Source organism: Mesoplodon bidens, assembly GCF_964165515.1.
Source record: "Mesoplodon bidens genome assembly, chromosome: 14".
Taxonomy (NCBI): Eukaryota; Metazoa; Chordata; class Mammalia; order Artiodactyla; family Ziphiidae; genus Mesoplodon; species Mesoplodon bidens.
This window is the reverse complement of record NC_138170.1, coordinates 24,927,796-24,942,838: the sequence shown is the minus strand read 5'-3', so window position 1 is coordinate 24,942,838 and position 15,043 is coordinate 24,927,796. Positions and strand designations below refer to the sequence as shown.

Here is a 15,043-nt window from a genome sequence, read left to right as displayed (position 1 = left end):
TGGGAATGATTATGATTCTGACTGACCTCAAAGGGGTAATTATGAAACCCCTGGATCATCAGGATCTGGATGTTCCCTACTTTTTCCATGGTGTGATCATGACAGAAAGTGTGGCTGTAGATATCTGGGAACATTTCCAGAAATGTCGTCCTGTAGGAGTTAATTATAAAGTAAATGTGTATAAAACAGAAAATATTGAAACCTATCAAGGGGAGTAGATCTTAAGGGTTAATATTGTAGATGGACTACTTTGGAAAAAATCTTTTTTCCCTTGGAGTATTAAGAAGTCATCGCATAATTGCCATCTCTCCACATTTTGTTCTAGAGTGCCTGGTTTCTTGATATCAGTGTGAGACCTGTTTTAAATAAAAATCTATTTGTAAAAATCCAGATCTGTAATATGTTCTAAATATCATTGTAGTGTCTTTTAACTCTAGATTAAAAATCACTTCATTTTCAACAAAATATTTTGATGTAAACATCAAATGTTTTGAAAACAAAGGGGATCTGTTTTTTGTTGTTTTCTCTTTTATCTAATTTTTGTATCCATTTTGTCTGGGCGTATTAAATGGTAAAAATATTTATAAGATTTGCACTAGGTGAATCTTCTTAAAAAGAAAATACGGGGCTTCCCTGGTGGCGCAGTGGTTGAGAGTCCGCCTGCCGATGCAGGGGACACGGGTTCGTGCCCCTATCCCGGAAGATCCCACATGCCGTGGAGCGGCTGGGCCCGCGAGCCATGGCCGCGGGGCCTGTGTGTCCGGAGCCTGTGCTCCGCAACGGGAGAGGCCACAGCAGTGAGAGGCCCGCGTACAGCAAAAAAAAAAAAAAAAAAAAAAAAAAAAAAAAAAAAAAAAAAGAAAATACGGAAGGTCACAGAGTCTGGGAATATTAATATCTTTTTAATAGATTGATCCCCCTTGATTTCTTATTCTGGAGTAAAGGTACAAGTTTTTCCATGAAAATTAGACACACAAATCATCTGACACAATGTATGACAGATGGAAAATGATTGATGGGAATTTTGCTTTAATGCACATTGTTCATTGTAATTTTGCCCAGCTTAATGAACTGTGAATTAATAATGAGGAGCAACACATTCAACGTATTATAGTAATAAAGTGCTTTTATGGACATTTTTCATGTTTCCAGACTTTCTTGGCCACCCTGAACAATTTTAACTCAAAGGATTAAAAAATAATCGCTTATTTAACTGTGTTAAAATAGTCAACTTTGAAAAGGATATTTTCCTGTATGAACTTTTTCCTAATTGATTCCATTTTGTTCTGATCAGTAAACTTACCTGAGTAAGCTGCACTATTTAAAAAAATGTGACCTGATAGAGTATTAGATGACATACATGACCATAGTCCATTGTTTTCTGCTTCAAAGACATAAGGGAGTAAAGTGAAAAATTAATAATTATACATTTTTTAATTAGGAGAATAGAAAAACTAAATTTCTTGTAGAAATAAGCCCAAAGAGTCCTCGTGTCAGCCCTGCTCCTCTTAAAAGACCGTGACGCTGTAATACCAATGGATAATCTGGGAGAAAACCAGCTGTCATTAAAATAGATTTTACCAAGGCAAGGACAATAGGTTGCTTATTAGCAGTGAGAAATCAGTAGTCTTTTAGAAGTGTACCCTTTGGAAAGTGTGAGATATATAATAAATGAAAGCCTTTCATTATTCATTGTTATAAACCAAATGTAGATTAAATATACACTACCTTCAATTCAGATATTAAGATATCCTTCCCTCAGTAATTTTATGAGGTAACATGTATAATGTCAAACATAGGCTAAGTCATATATTTTATAATCTTTCAAAAATTTTTAAAGCAATGTGTTAACCCTATAATGAATATAAAATGGATCCTAACTGCATGTCTCAGAAAATGTGCATTTCATAGAATTATTTAAGAATGAATCCTTAATAGCCCATCTTTTTAAGTATGTTAGCTGAACGTTATGATTGTGTAATATCATTTTAGGGCATTACCACATTTTAAGAAATAAAATAATATTCAGAAGCATAATTTTGCCAGAATGTAAAATTTAAAACCAGAAATTTGACTTGTGAAAAATCCTCACATGATTATTGGCCTGTTAAAAAATAAAGCAAACCTCACAAACCTAATGCAAGCTATTATGTGCAAAATAATGTGCTAGTTACACAGCCCTCTGGGAAGTGAATGTGAGTCCGGATGCTTCTTTCTTGGTTTATTTCATTCCTAGAGTACCTTTGTTGCAGGTTTTTCTTATGTTCCCAAAGGAAACAAGTAAGCCATCTCAAGTTTAAGCTTTGTCCTCAATAAAGTAAAAAATGTGCCAGATACCATTTGACTGGATGATAACTAAAACTGGACAAATATTTTCTCTCACTGGAGACTGACAGTGTTTTAGTTGTGCTTAAAATTTGTGATTCTCCTAAAAAAAGGGTACAAATGAAAACTTATGGTTACCAGGAGATAAGGGGGGAAGGATAAATTGGGAGATTGGGATTGACATATACACACGACTATATACAAAATAGATAATAATAACCTACTGTATAGCACGGGGAGCTCTACTCAATACTCTGTAATGGCCTCTATGGGAAAAGAATCTTTAAAAAAAAGTGGACATATGTATATGTATAACTGGCTCCCTTTGCTGTACACCTGAAACTAACACAAATTTGTAACTCAACTATACTCCACTAAAAATCTTTTAAAATAAAAAAATAGAGTACTACATGCATTTCTAAGAAATAAACATTATTTTCTTCATTCTTCTAAAATAAATAAAAATAAAATAATGTAATATGTGATTTTCAAGCTAATGAACACCTAAGAATGAAATTTGAAAATCTACATTTGGAATGTATAATTCTTTTGTTCAGAGGCAGTGACATTACAAAAGAACAAAACTTCTCAAACATTTCCCCATTTAGAGTAATGCTGACAATGAGTGTCTGGTGGATCTCAGAGGGGCACAACTGATAATATATTTATCATGCTGCCAGTTTGCTAAGTGGTTTCATATTCACTAAGAAAGACTTGTCAATGGATACTGAAGAATAGATGTGAGGTCTCTGTGAGGTCTTTGTGCCAAGTCTCTGTGTGTTGTCTCTGGGTGAGATCTCTGTGTGAAGTCTCTGTATGCGGTCCCTTTGGAAGGTATCTCTGGGAAATCTGTTAAATCTGTGCTAGGTTTCTGTCTGAGGGTCTGTGAAGCAACATGAGGTCCCTGTGTGAGGTCTCAGTATGTGATCTCTGAGAAAGGTGTTTGCGTGAGAAGTCTCTCTTGGGAGGTGTGTCTGTGAAGTCTTTGTGTATTGTCTCTGGGTCTCTCCATTTCTTTTTTTCTTTTGGTCTCTCAATTTCTTGTCTTACTGTACCTTATGGAAGACGGAGCAGCAAGAGAAGGGCAAAGGGACTTGCTTCTTTCTGTTTTCTTGCTGTTCCATCAGCATCACCTGTCTGTGGCACCCTCCCAGCAGGAGCCAGGGGGGTCCAAGTTCAGCTTCCCCATATTCCCAGAACACACTTCTGGGTGACCCTGAGAGCACCCAGCAGCAGCCAGGCTCAGGTCCCAGCCCTGTCATCTCTTTCCTCTGGGTACCGACCCCTCCAACAAGTCCTGGCTCCACTCTCACTGCTCTGCCTATTCTGGAGGCAGCCTTGGGAATTGGGGCCCAGAGGTAGGGCCTGGCTCCAGGGAGAAACCAGGGGTGTGATCAGTCCTGTGCTCACTCTGCCCCCTCCACCCCAGGTCACAGTATTTCCACGTGTTGAGGGGCCTGACAGGGATGGGGGATGGGGTCCATTTCTGTTGTCATCTGGATCAGGGGCATCAGCTAGAACAGAAATCTCCACAATGAGAAAGACACCACCTGGAGCTGTGTCCACCATGCGCCTTGCACATGGCAGGAAGCACCAAATCACTCTAGAGAAATTCTTCCTCGTCTCCCTGCTTTTCCATATGGATGGGGGTCAGGAGACAAGAAAAGCTGTGCCAGAAGCAGATCAGTGGAACACCCCTGGATTGCACCCTGCCCCATCCACTTTGCACAGGTCACCTCCACACCACCACAAATCCTGTCTGATTGCTTCTTCACCTGCCAGGCTCTGGGGTGATCAAGGACTGAGAGACAGGCAAGGCTTACTACACAATCACAGGCCAGTCCTCACCTCTCCCCTGGAGCAGTCCTTGGGCCATGTGTTTATGTGAAGGTCACCAGACTAGGAGTCACATCCCAAGATCCCTAGTCTTGGCTTTTACACCTATTGTTAAGTTATCCTTCCTAAAAGTCAAGAGGTGATGATGTGTAAGCTTATTAAATATAGTATTAAGAGATTAACCTTCCCTGATTTGCTTTACTTCTATAAGTTTGACCTTCTGTTTTGACCTAAAGGTGGTTTCTCTAGGTCTGTGATCTTAGAGTTGGAATAGGGTAGAGACCCTGGGGTGGGGCCATGATGAGCTACTGGACCCTTAACTTTTCCTCCCCTTTAGGCCTTTAGATGGTGGTTGTATGTCAGGGGGCTGCTCTTTCAGAACTGCACATTTATGGGAATCTGGTACCACTTTGCCTCCTTCCTTGGATCCAGTGATTTTTCTACACCTACATCCCACCCTAAATTCACAGTGTTTGACCATCAGATAGTTACTACCCACAGTCACACCCCTATTCCATTCATCCAAAACTCCTTCTCTGGGGTTAACATAGAGTGGAAGGTAGGTGACCCATGAACATAGCCATTCATTTATATGGGACTGGACTCAACACAGCCCTCAGCAGCCTCCCTGATACTCCCCCCACCTACACACACAGAGCTGGAAATGCCATCCTTGCTGTTGCTCTAAAGTCTAGGAAAAACAGAGGTGGGGAGGGTGATGTTGTACATTTTATTATGCCTAAGCTAAAAGGGGTTCATAGGGCATATCTCAATCCCAGCCTTCATCAGAGAGAGAAGGAACTCTTAAGAGCAGATGTTGTATATTCCCTACCAAGAGATCCAGGGGCAAGATTTCTCCCGTTTCTGAACTCAGAGCCCATACTCTATTCCCCCCAAACTTCCATCCACTTGGCTCTGACACTTCCTGGAGCCTGAATTGGAATGTCCGGCCCTATCGTGTAAACCTATCCACTACAGTTGCATAAAGTTCAAAGTAGCATAGAAGAAGGAGAAAGACTGGTTGAACCAGGTCCTTGGGTGTGGGTTTCATAGGTTTTTCCCATCTCATTGTTAGAGTAATTTTGGTTTGTGTAATGACAGTATCATAAGGTGCAATGAAGGGACACGAGACAAGGAGCAAGCTTGTGATGCTACTGTCCACCTCCCTCCATGCCCCTCCCTTCTAGAAGACAAAGTGCACAGCACAGACAGCAGCCATTACACTATGCTTTTATTAGAAAAATATATATGTATATAAATATATATATATATATATATATATATATATATATATATATGTATTGGGGAACATTAAATATCTTGGATGTGCTAATGAGAAAATCATTTTCTCTACATGGACTGAATTTTTACTTGGAGATATGTTTTCCTACTAAAGGGAAGACTAAAGAAGGATTTTACTGTCGACCAGGCAAGACACCTCCCCAAAGATGACAATGCCTTGGACAGTGTTGATGGCGGGCTGGGGCACCTGGAATCTTTGGCCCATACTGGCAGGTACTAACTGGAAACAAACTCTTCTTGGGGGGCAAGGATGGGAGGCACCTTAGGCCCAGCTGCTCATCGTCGAACCTTACACTTTTCAAACTATGTTGGTGTCTGACTTCCCTTTCCCTGATAGAACAACTCTGGCCCTTGGAGGTGGCTTTATGACCACAGGCTGTATAACCCATCATTCTCCCTTGCTCTGGGTAGGAGGTAAGCCTATGGTAGCAGAAACACCCACATACTGGGACTTGGAATTCCAGTTTGTGTTCATTTAACTTTGTGGCATGAAGTCCATGATGAATTGCTCTTTTTTCTTCTGGGATCTGTCCAACAGCTCTCATGCGTGCCTGACCCTCAGCAGTCTCACTCTTCAAGATTGATCTGCTTTTGACTGATCCGTGACTCTGGGCAGTGGCTGATATGGGCTTTTTTTTTTTTTTTTTTGCAGAGCATCTCGACCATTGACTTTTTTCTTGGGGAAAATCCACTTTAAAAATAGCCTCATCCTTTTTCTGAAGAGGCTTTCTGTAGGGTTATGTTTCTTCTCTGGCATGAGCTGGAGACATCTGCTCCCAATAGTCTGTTATTCCCCTGACCTGGGCAGGGCGGCTCATACTTCCAGCTTGAGAGGTCCCTAATTCTTTAAACCTTTCTTCATGCTCTCCTGGTTTATGCCTCCTACAGTCCTCTCTTTTGTAAGTAGGGGCAATCATCTTGCTCTGGCTCTTCCATGAGTCTTGGAGTTTTGAAGTTTTGGGCTCCTGCTGCCCTAGGTGGCTCCTTTGGGCTTCCATAAGGCCACTTGGCTCCTGGGAAGCTAACCTGTCTCTGGTGGGGACTCTCTGGGGATGGCACTGAGGCACCTGAGAAGCCAAGTTGTCTGCAGCAAGGAACCTGTGTTTGGGAAAGTCCTGAAGCTGGTTGTCTGACTGTACCTTTACTTTGGAGTTAAACTCACTAGCAACCTCCATGTTAAGGCATGGCTCACCTGGATGTTGGAAAACAGACAGTCTAGGTAGTAGGAAACTTCTACTGGCCCCTGGCACCTCTAAACTCCTCATATGTACATTTGTGGTTTGGGATTTTGTCAACACTTTGGTTTCCAAGATAACACTAGACTGTGGTTGAAGAGCAGGAGGCTCCTTGGCCTCCACAGCCTCCCTGGCCTCTTCACCTCTCAAAGATTGGGATCCTAAGTTCACCTCCATCACTGTTACCCTATGGCAGGGGTCTCATGAGGCCTGACCACCACTCTCCTCTCTTGGCTCATTCCTGACCATTGCTGAACTTGGACCTGGCTCTAGGCTGTCCCTCTTGACCCATTCCACAGTCTCACTCTTCCAGGTTCTGCCCACAAGGCTGAGTGTGAGGGACTGAGAAGGTGGCCTGTCCTCCTGTCCAGTCAGAGAAACCTTTGAGGGTCCATGGTAGTCAGCAGATGGAATCGCTCCCAGGGCACTCTGGATTTCCTTACACACAGCTGAGGGGGCAAGGAGAGGCCTCTTCACGGTAGGAACTGACTCTTCTGTTATCACCTTCTCTCCTGAATGAGCCTGAGGAGGTTTCTCCGGGAACTCAGCACACTTGACTGTTGAGTGGGACCCAGATACACAGGTGGCTGAAGGGGAAGTGGCAAACTGTAGAATGGTGGAGGGTTGGAACTTTTATGACTTAAAGAGATTTATGTGCTTGAGGACCTTGAGGGGTCGGGTCCACCTGTGCTTTACCCAAAACCTTATAATATGTGCTTCCAGCACCTCTCGAGTGTCTGGATCAAGGAAGGAAACCCTACAGGAGGTGTTCATGCAGGGTTCCCAACCCTTCAAGCAGTATCTTCCACAGGCTCCAGCAGGCACTGCTTTGCACGCCTCACCAGGAGGGTCTGGACATGAGAGCTGATGAAAGTTGCCCTTGCCAGGAAGCCTCCCCAGGCAGCTGTAGGAGAGCAGATGGGGCCAGGATGGCTGGACAGGACAGGCAGGGGTGGGCACCTGCAGCCCAAGAACCCTCCTCTGCCCCCACACTGACTTCATAATGCCCCTGCTCTCCTTCACCCTAGGGCTTTAGCCACGCCCTCCCATGGCTCCCCCTTCCAGGGCTGGGGTCACATTAGAGGCTCTGGGAGGAAGGACGACCCAGGAGAGAAGGGGAAAGATTCTTTACCTTTGCAGAAGTGAAACCATTCGTGAGTCCCCTCCAGTTCTTCCAGGCAATCTCTGAGAGCTGGAAATCAGGAGACTGGGTCATGGTGGTGAAGGCAGAGGCCTAAGAGTCTTTCAGGAGGCTGAGTGCAATGGCCCTTTAAGGGAAATCTTTGGAGGATTAGACTCTGGAGCCCAAGTATCAGTGTCCAAGGCCACATGTCCCTGACAGTGATGGTAAGTCTCACTTGAAAAGGGTTTGTCCTTTGCAAAGTGCTTCCACGTTCATTAGGCTCTGTTAATTAGGCTCAGGCTCTGTTTCCTGAGGAATAAGCTCTGCCACTGGCATCCTCAGGGACCGTGAAGCTGGGCCCTCAGGACTAGGAGAGATGGAAGCTAACTCTCGGGTCACGCAGGGCTGAATGGCAAAGGCTTACCTTTCAAAGATCCACTTTTCTTCCTACTCCTGCTCCTCCCCTTCAGCTTTACTTGATGCTGAGAGATAAGAAAAAGTGAGGGGCTAACACCCAACTCTCACTGTCCTCTATCTAGGCAAGCTGTGTTCATGAACAACATGACTTTCTACATTTAACTAAAACTCTGTGGGGTTTTTTCCCCTTTTACTTATTTTTAAAGTGGATAACAATCTTTTCAGTTTTTCTTCTTTGAAGAGTGCAAAGAAGGTTTTTTGTTTGTTTGTTTGTTTGTTTTTGGGCGGGGGGGTATTTGGGCCTTTCACTGTTGTGGCCTCTCCCGTTGCGGAGCACAGGCTCCGGACGCACAGGCCCAGCGGCCATGGCTCACAGGCCCAGCCACTCCGTGGCACATGGGATCATCCTGGACAGGGACACGAACCTGCGTCCCCTGCATTGGCAGGGGGACTCTCAACCACTGCACCACCAGGGAAGCCCAAGAAGGATTTTTTAAGTTTTAATCACCATAGATTTCTTCTGTCACTGTTCCTCTGATCAAGAAACACACACATTCTCAGACCTAAATGCCCACGTGAGCTTTGTCAGATAGGATTCTGCTTCCCAAGGCCAGACCTCTAGTCCAGCCTCTTCTCTCAGGCTCTCAGGGGCTCAGCCCCAACACAGAGGAAGGTCTCACTTGAGACACCCGCTGTGGGAAGGTGGCTGGTGAACCAGGGCTCAGGGGTCAGCCTTCCTGCAGGGATTGAACTCTTAGTAATCCAGTCCTTAACCATTAGTCACTGCATTTGGGACTTGCCCTGGAGCCCTCTACCATACCTGAACTCCTGGTCTAAGATCTTAGGCTAGAAATCCTCATGCCTACTCTAACCCCTCTCTGGCCTGGCTTTTCCCTAGAAGGATGATGTTCTATACTTTTCTGAGAGTTCCCATCTCAGGAGTCTCTCTACGTGGTTTAGAAAAGTGGAAATAAGAATAAGAAAAAAAAGAGAGAATCTCTGCTGGGTTTAAGCCAAAGGTTTCTTACCTTCCTGATGTTTCTATGTTTCCTAGGTGGTGCTAAGAATAGATTACTCTGGAAGCAGTGGAGTAACATTAGGAAGAGCCCCAGTCCACACAGGAACCCAAGGATGATATCAATCACCCAGGAAGTTGGGCTGGATCTCAGCCAGATGGCAACAATGTTTTTCAAAGAAAAGGGATTCTCCATCTTTTGAACTGCATTGCTGCCCTCAGGCAACAGAGCACTGGGAGTTCACTTGATGGCAGAACCCCAGGCCTGCATCACAGAGCTGTGGCCTTGTCACAAAGGGCTCCTGAGTGTGGGGGAGGGGCAATAAGAGAAATAGGCTGAATCACTGCCCCTCCTTCCCATCCAGACCCACAGACACCTGCACCCTCCTGGGGCTTCCAGATCCCTCCTTCCAACTACTCTCATCCTGTCAGAGAGACCTTAGCCAATTTTCTCTTCATTCCATCTGGAACCTGGTTCCTTCATCCATTAGAGACCTTTACTTGAGGCCCACCAACTTGATAACTCTTGAACATCTTAAGCTGACCCTGGAAGACTGGCTGTTTCACAGACATTTTTACTCAGGATTTCCTTTGTCCTCAGCTCCAACTTCCCCGCATCATGTTTGTGTCTTGTGTAAACCCAGGGATAGAACTTGAATTTCTTTTACACTTATTTAGTTTTGTGAATTTTGAATAGTGTAGGTTTTGCCTCATTTTCTATCAGAGGGAACTACACACAAAAATTAAAATAATTTATTTTTCAAACTTCATAAGTATGAAAGAATTATAAATAGTTATGTAATAGGGAAGAACAAATCTGCCTCCACATGAGATCTTTTTTACTTTAATCTTTATGCTTTGTTGCCTGAGCTAACTCTGTCCATCCCTGTGATCCAGGCTGGCTCTGCACTTTTTGTAAAACAATGTTGCCTAGAGCCTGAAATATACAGGATAGACTATTTCTAAGGCTCTGACTTTTAAGAGCCCATTCATGGAGATAAAAAGTTGCAGAACAGAGAATAATAATTGTTTTCTTGGAGGTTTACAGGAACACATGACCTGACCAGGAGCTGACCCATCTGGCCAGCCTCTAGAACAAAGGATCCAACACCAAGATATTTGCAACAATTAGTCATGCCCCTCCCTCACCTTGCCTTTAAAAAGGCTTTGCTGAAAGCCTTCAGGGAGTTTGGGGTTTTTCCTGGGCATGAGCCACATGTCTTTTTGCATGGCACTGTGTAAACCTTTCTCTGCTTCAAACTCTGATGTTTCAGTATTTAGCCTCACTGTGCATCAGGCACACAGACTTGCACCTGGTAACAGTTAAACCTTCAAATGATGTTTTTGTAAGTTTGTAGTGTTTATAATTCTGGAGTTAGTAAATCTTTAAAATGCACAAAAACTTTTGGGACACACTGCAAACACGCACACACACACGTACTCATTTTCCTTAGCCAATCTAGTACTTTCAACTCCAATAATCCATACTTTTCTACTTAAAAACAATCTTTCATATGTTGTCTCAACCCAACTTCTTAGTTTGCAATGATAAGACAGTCCCCACTCTCCAGATAAATTTTGAAATATGTGGTCTTAATCCATTAGGGCTGCTATAACAATATACCATAGACTGGGTAGATTAAAAACAACAGACATTTATTATCACAGTTCTGGAGGCTGGGAAGCCCAAGATCAAGTCACCAGTATGGCCACCTCGTAGTGAGAGCTCTCTTCCTGGTTCACAGCTGGAGCCTTCTCTCTGTATCCTCATATGATGGGAGGAGGCTAGAGATATCTCTGGAGTCTCTTTTATAAGGCACTAATCCCATTCATGAAAGCTCATAAGCACTTTTGCACGGCCCGCCTCCTATCTTTAAGAGGTAGGATTTCAACATGTAAATTTTGAGAGAACATTAACATTCAGACATGTGCACTCATTCTATACAAGGAAGCTAGGAATGGGTTAGGGTGAGCCAAGGTCCTGACCCTAAAGGGCTGTAGGGTGAAGAGTAGGACTAGGGGTCAACCCTTGGGGCTGAGCCAGGTCTTGAGCAGCCTCTTCAGATATTCCTAGTGTGTTATGTATGTATTCTCTTTTCTGAGTGTGCCTTGACTTTCCTGCCCCATCCTCCCAGGCCCCTGAAGCTTCAAGTCCAGCCTGAACCATATAGAAAGGGAGCTTTGAGTCTTACACAAAATTCCCTTATGACATCCCTTAGCAGTAACACAAGATTCACTGAAGGATTCACATGGTAAATATGTCTTAATGCCCCATGAGGGCTTTAAAATAATGTGTATTCTCTGCTTGTTGGTCACAATTTTATACAGTTTTAGTGGGAACATGGGCATGTGATGTTACTTGGCTATATTGCCATGAATGTGCACTTTCACAAACGTATTTCCTACATCTACTATTTTTCCTACAGTCTTTCCCTCCCATATGATATTCTCACCTTAATTCAACCTTTTATCAAAATTTAGACTTAGGTCTGTCACCATGTGGACATGCTTTGTAACAAAATAGCTTCAACCGAGGAGGTCAGTGGAAGGCCTGGACCAGCTATCTTGGTTCCATGAGAGTAAGCAAAGGATCGCAAACTACCATGTTAAGCTTAAGCACAAAGCAAAGTTTATTTAAGCATAGGTACACTCTCAGAGAGGGAGAGAGAGAAGGAGAGAGAAAGAGCAGGCTGTTTCTGAGAACAGGCTATTTCAGCAAAGTGAAGCAAGCCCAAAGCAAAGTATATCGAAGCAAAGGTACACTCTCGGGATGGCGGGGGGGGGGGGATGGGTGTACTGTTTCTGCAAATTGAAAGCAGCATTCCTATAAAGGCTTACGAGCGCTTTTTTTTTTTTAAAGATGTTGGGGGTAGGAGTTTTTATTAATTAATTTATTTATTTTTGCTGTGTTGCGTCTTCATTTCTGTGTGAGGGCTTTCTCTAGTTGCGGCAAGCGGGGGCCACTCTTCATCGCGGTGCACGGGCCTCTCACTATCGCGGCCTCTTGTTGTGGAGCACAGGCTCCAGACGCGCAGGATCAGTAGTCGTGGCTCACGGGCCTAGTTGCTCCGCGGCATGTGGGATCCTCCCAGACCAGGGCTCGAACCCGTGTCCCCTGCATTAGCAGGCAGATTCTCAACCACTGCGCCACCAGGGAAGCCCCTTACGAGCGCTTTTAAGGAGCATTTTGCAGAGAGGCGGGGGTGAGTGACAAGGATCATTATTTGATTGACAGTCCTGAGCTATGTAACAAGTTTTCTGCTGCGCATGCTCTCATCCTTGAATCCCCAAGAAATGCCTACTGGGTGGGGGGAGGGGCAAAACCACATGTAATTTATGGTAATTATGGTATAATGAGTTTGGATTTACTATAGGGTATACGCCTGTCTGGTCTGGGCATGCACAGCCTGGAGAAGTCCCCTTGTGTTACTGTGCCTCTCTTTATCAGGATAAGCTGCCCACCACCAGACCACAGTCTCTCCCGTTCTGGGTGGGGTCAAGGGAGAGTCCCCAGACGGCTGCGTGTGACTCAATTTCTTCTTCTTGTCTTTCTCACCACTGTCACCTCCTTGCTGCTAATGTCTGACTAACTACCTAACAGGTCTTCTTTGCATTCATATTTGCTCTCTAAATTTTCTCTATGACTTTATTTTCAATATGTTTTGTTTGATGGGGTTTTTTAATGAAATTTAAAAATCTTATGATAACATTTACCTTGATTTCTTTAATTATTGTTCTACTGTTATTGATTTCTGCCATCTTATTTTATGCTTTATTTTCTACATTTTTTTTATTGTTTCTTTTTTTCCCTTCTTTGGCATCTTCCATTTTACAGGTCAAGGGTACTTATGTTTGTTTGACATTTGGGAATTTTTAATATTGTAATGGTTTTATGCCTTGAATTATGTTAATTTTCTCCTCAATTTCTTACCCGTGGATGAAAAAATGTTCCCTGCCATATCAGTAGACAAAGGATGTTGCAGTCATCAAGTCAGATGTCAAAGCAGGAACCCCCAACTGTGCACCTTGAGGGGATTCGGGATGGAGAAAAACAGGGTACTGATTCTAGAGTTAAGGTGCATATCAAAGGAATGATTTCACGGAGCCCAGATTCTTTCATCTTCTCATACATAGAAAAGTGCTAAAGTCCTTAACTTGAGATGTCTAGTTTTCTTTAATTAATAGTAATCTTTTGATGTTCTGACTACCTGGTTTTGGTTGACTCCTCCCTTAGGTCTTCTGAGCAGTTCCTCAGAGTGACCTGACAGGCTGTGTTCTGGGCTTAAGTCCTCAGAAAATCTGCCAAATAAAACATAATTCTCCTTTTGGGTTGTGCATAGTTTTCAGTCAGCAGTCTTGGCAACCAATGAAGGGGCCCAGAGCAGACTTTTCTTCTTTGCCTGAACTCTATGAGGATCCAGAGTCCTGGCACCAGCAGAGGCTTCTTGGGCCTGTCCGCTTTCTCAGAGAGTCCAGGCGAATTTGGGTGAGTATCTCCTGGTTCTTGGATCTCCAGTTTTGGTTGATGATCCTAAGTTTTATTCAGTGGTGCTCAACTCTTCTCTTGAGTAGTAGGTTATCCTTGAAACTTGGTTTCAAGAAAAAGTACTTGGGTCATCCTCAGTGAAAGACACTGGGAAGATTTTTACTCAGTTTAAACACTGAGAGCTTATCCTCAGTAGAAAAACACTGGGAAGACTTTTGCTCAAGTGGGTTAGCCTCACTTAAAAGACACTGGGAAGATCTTGCTCAGTGTAGACACTGTGTGGTTTATCCTCAGCTGAAAGACTGGGGAGACTTTGCTCAGGTGAAAGACACTGAGTAAAAGTTGGACTGGGTAATTAGGTGGAAGACTAACCTGTCTTCCTTGAATTGGCTACTTTAATAGAGTTTGTCAAAATAAAAGTGATCTTCACAAATTGAACTCAGAATGGGGAACTTAGCTTTCAATACAAAAGAAAAAGGAACAACAGATTTCCAGCCTCCAACGGATATCCTGGCCATGTTTATGTCCATACAAAATTTACATTTACAAGTGCTTATTACTTGGGACTTAAAGAAAATCTTGCCCTAAAAATGACTAAGATAGGACTCTTTTATTGCATATGCAGTTAAGTTAGAAAAAGCTGGCTCGATAAAACATCTTTTCAGAACTCTGACTTCAAAAGAACAAAAGGCTTTCTAGGGGAAACTTGCATTTCTCTTCCTGTGTCTTTGAAATGTAAGTGTTCTGATATTCTTCTGTGTGTGTGTGTGTGTGTGTGTGTGTGTGTGAGAACTTGGTCACTACCATCCAAAAGTACTTATATGGTGTACATTTGGCAGCCAGTCAAATAGACTGGGATTCTGAGCAGTCTTTTGTCTGACTGTACAACTCTCAGGGGCTTTTTGCCATCTTAACCTTCATTGTGTCAGCCTGTACAACAAAGACCATTACTTTCTTAAACTACTTTTGGGAGTAAACTTTCTGCATCTTATTTAGACAGCATCCTTTACACTCTTTTGTGGGGAAGCCTCTTGTGTCTTATTGGTTTGAGTCACTATTAAGGTATACCTCATTTATGGCCAGATGATGGATCCTTCAAATTGGAGAAACTTCTAAATTGGTAAATTTTTAGAGAGCTCTCATTATAAACAGCTGTTTCATTGGCTCCTATGGGGGGGTGGAAATGCTGGAAATTAGTCATATAATGGTTAACCTAAAAACTCCTTTAGTTTCAAACAAACCCATAAAATTGGTTTGGGAAACCTTATTTGTGGTCTCTGCTTCTCCTAAATGGGTCTTACAGA

General features: G+C 43.3%; 1 pseudogene across 1 annotated transcript; it reads right to left on the bottom strand.

Moving 5' to 3' along the window:
* Positions 1–5,470: 5,470 nt before the first annotated feature.
* Positions 5,471–7,794, bottom strand: LOC308627931 (spermatogenesis-associated protein 31A6-like; annotated as a pseudogene). Its single transcript has one exon. The product of its transcript is annotated as a spermatogenesis-associated protein 31A6-like (transcript).
* Positions 7,795–15,043: the final 7,249 nt, after the last annotated feature.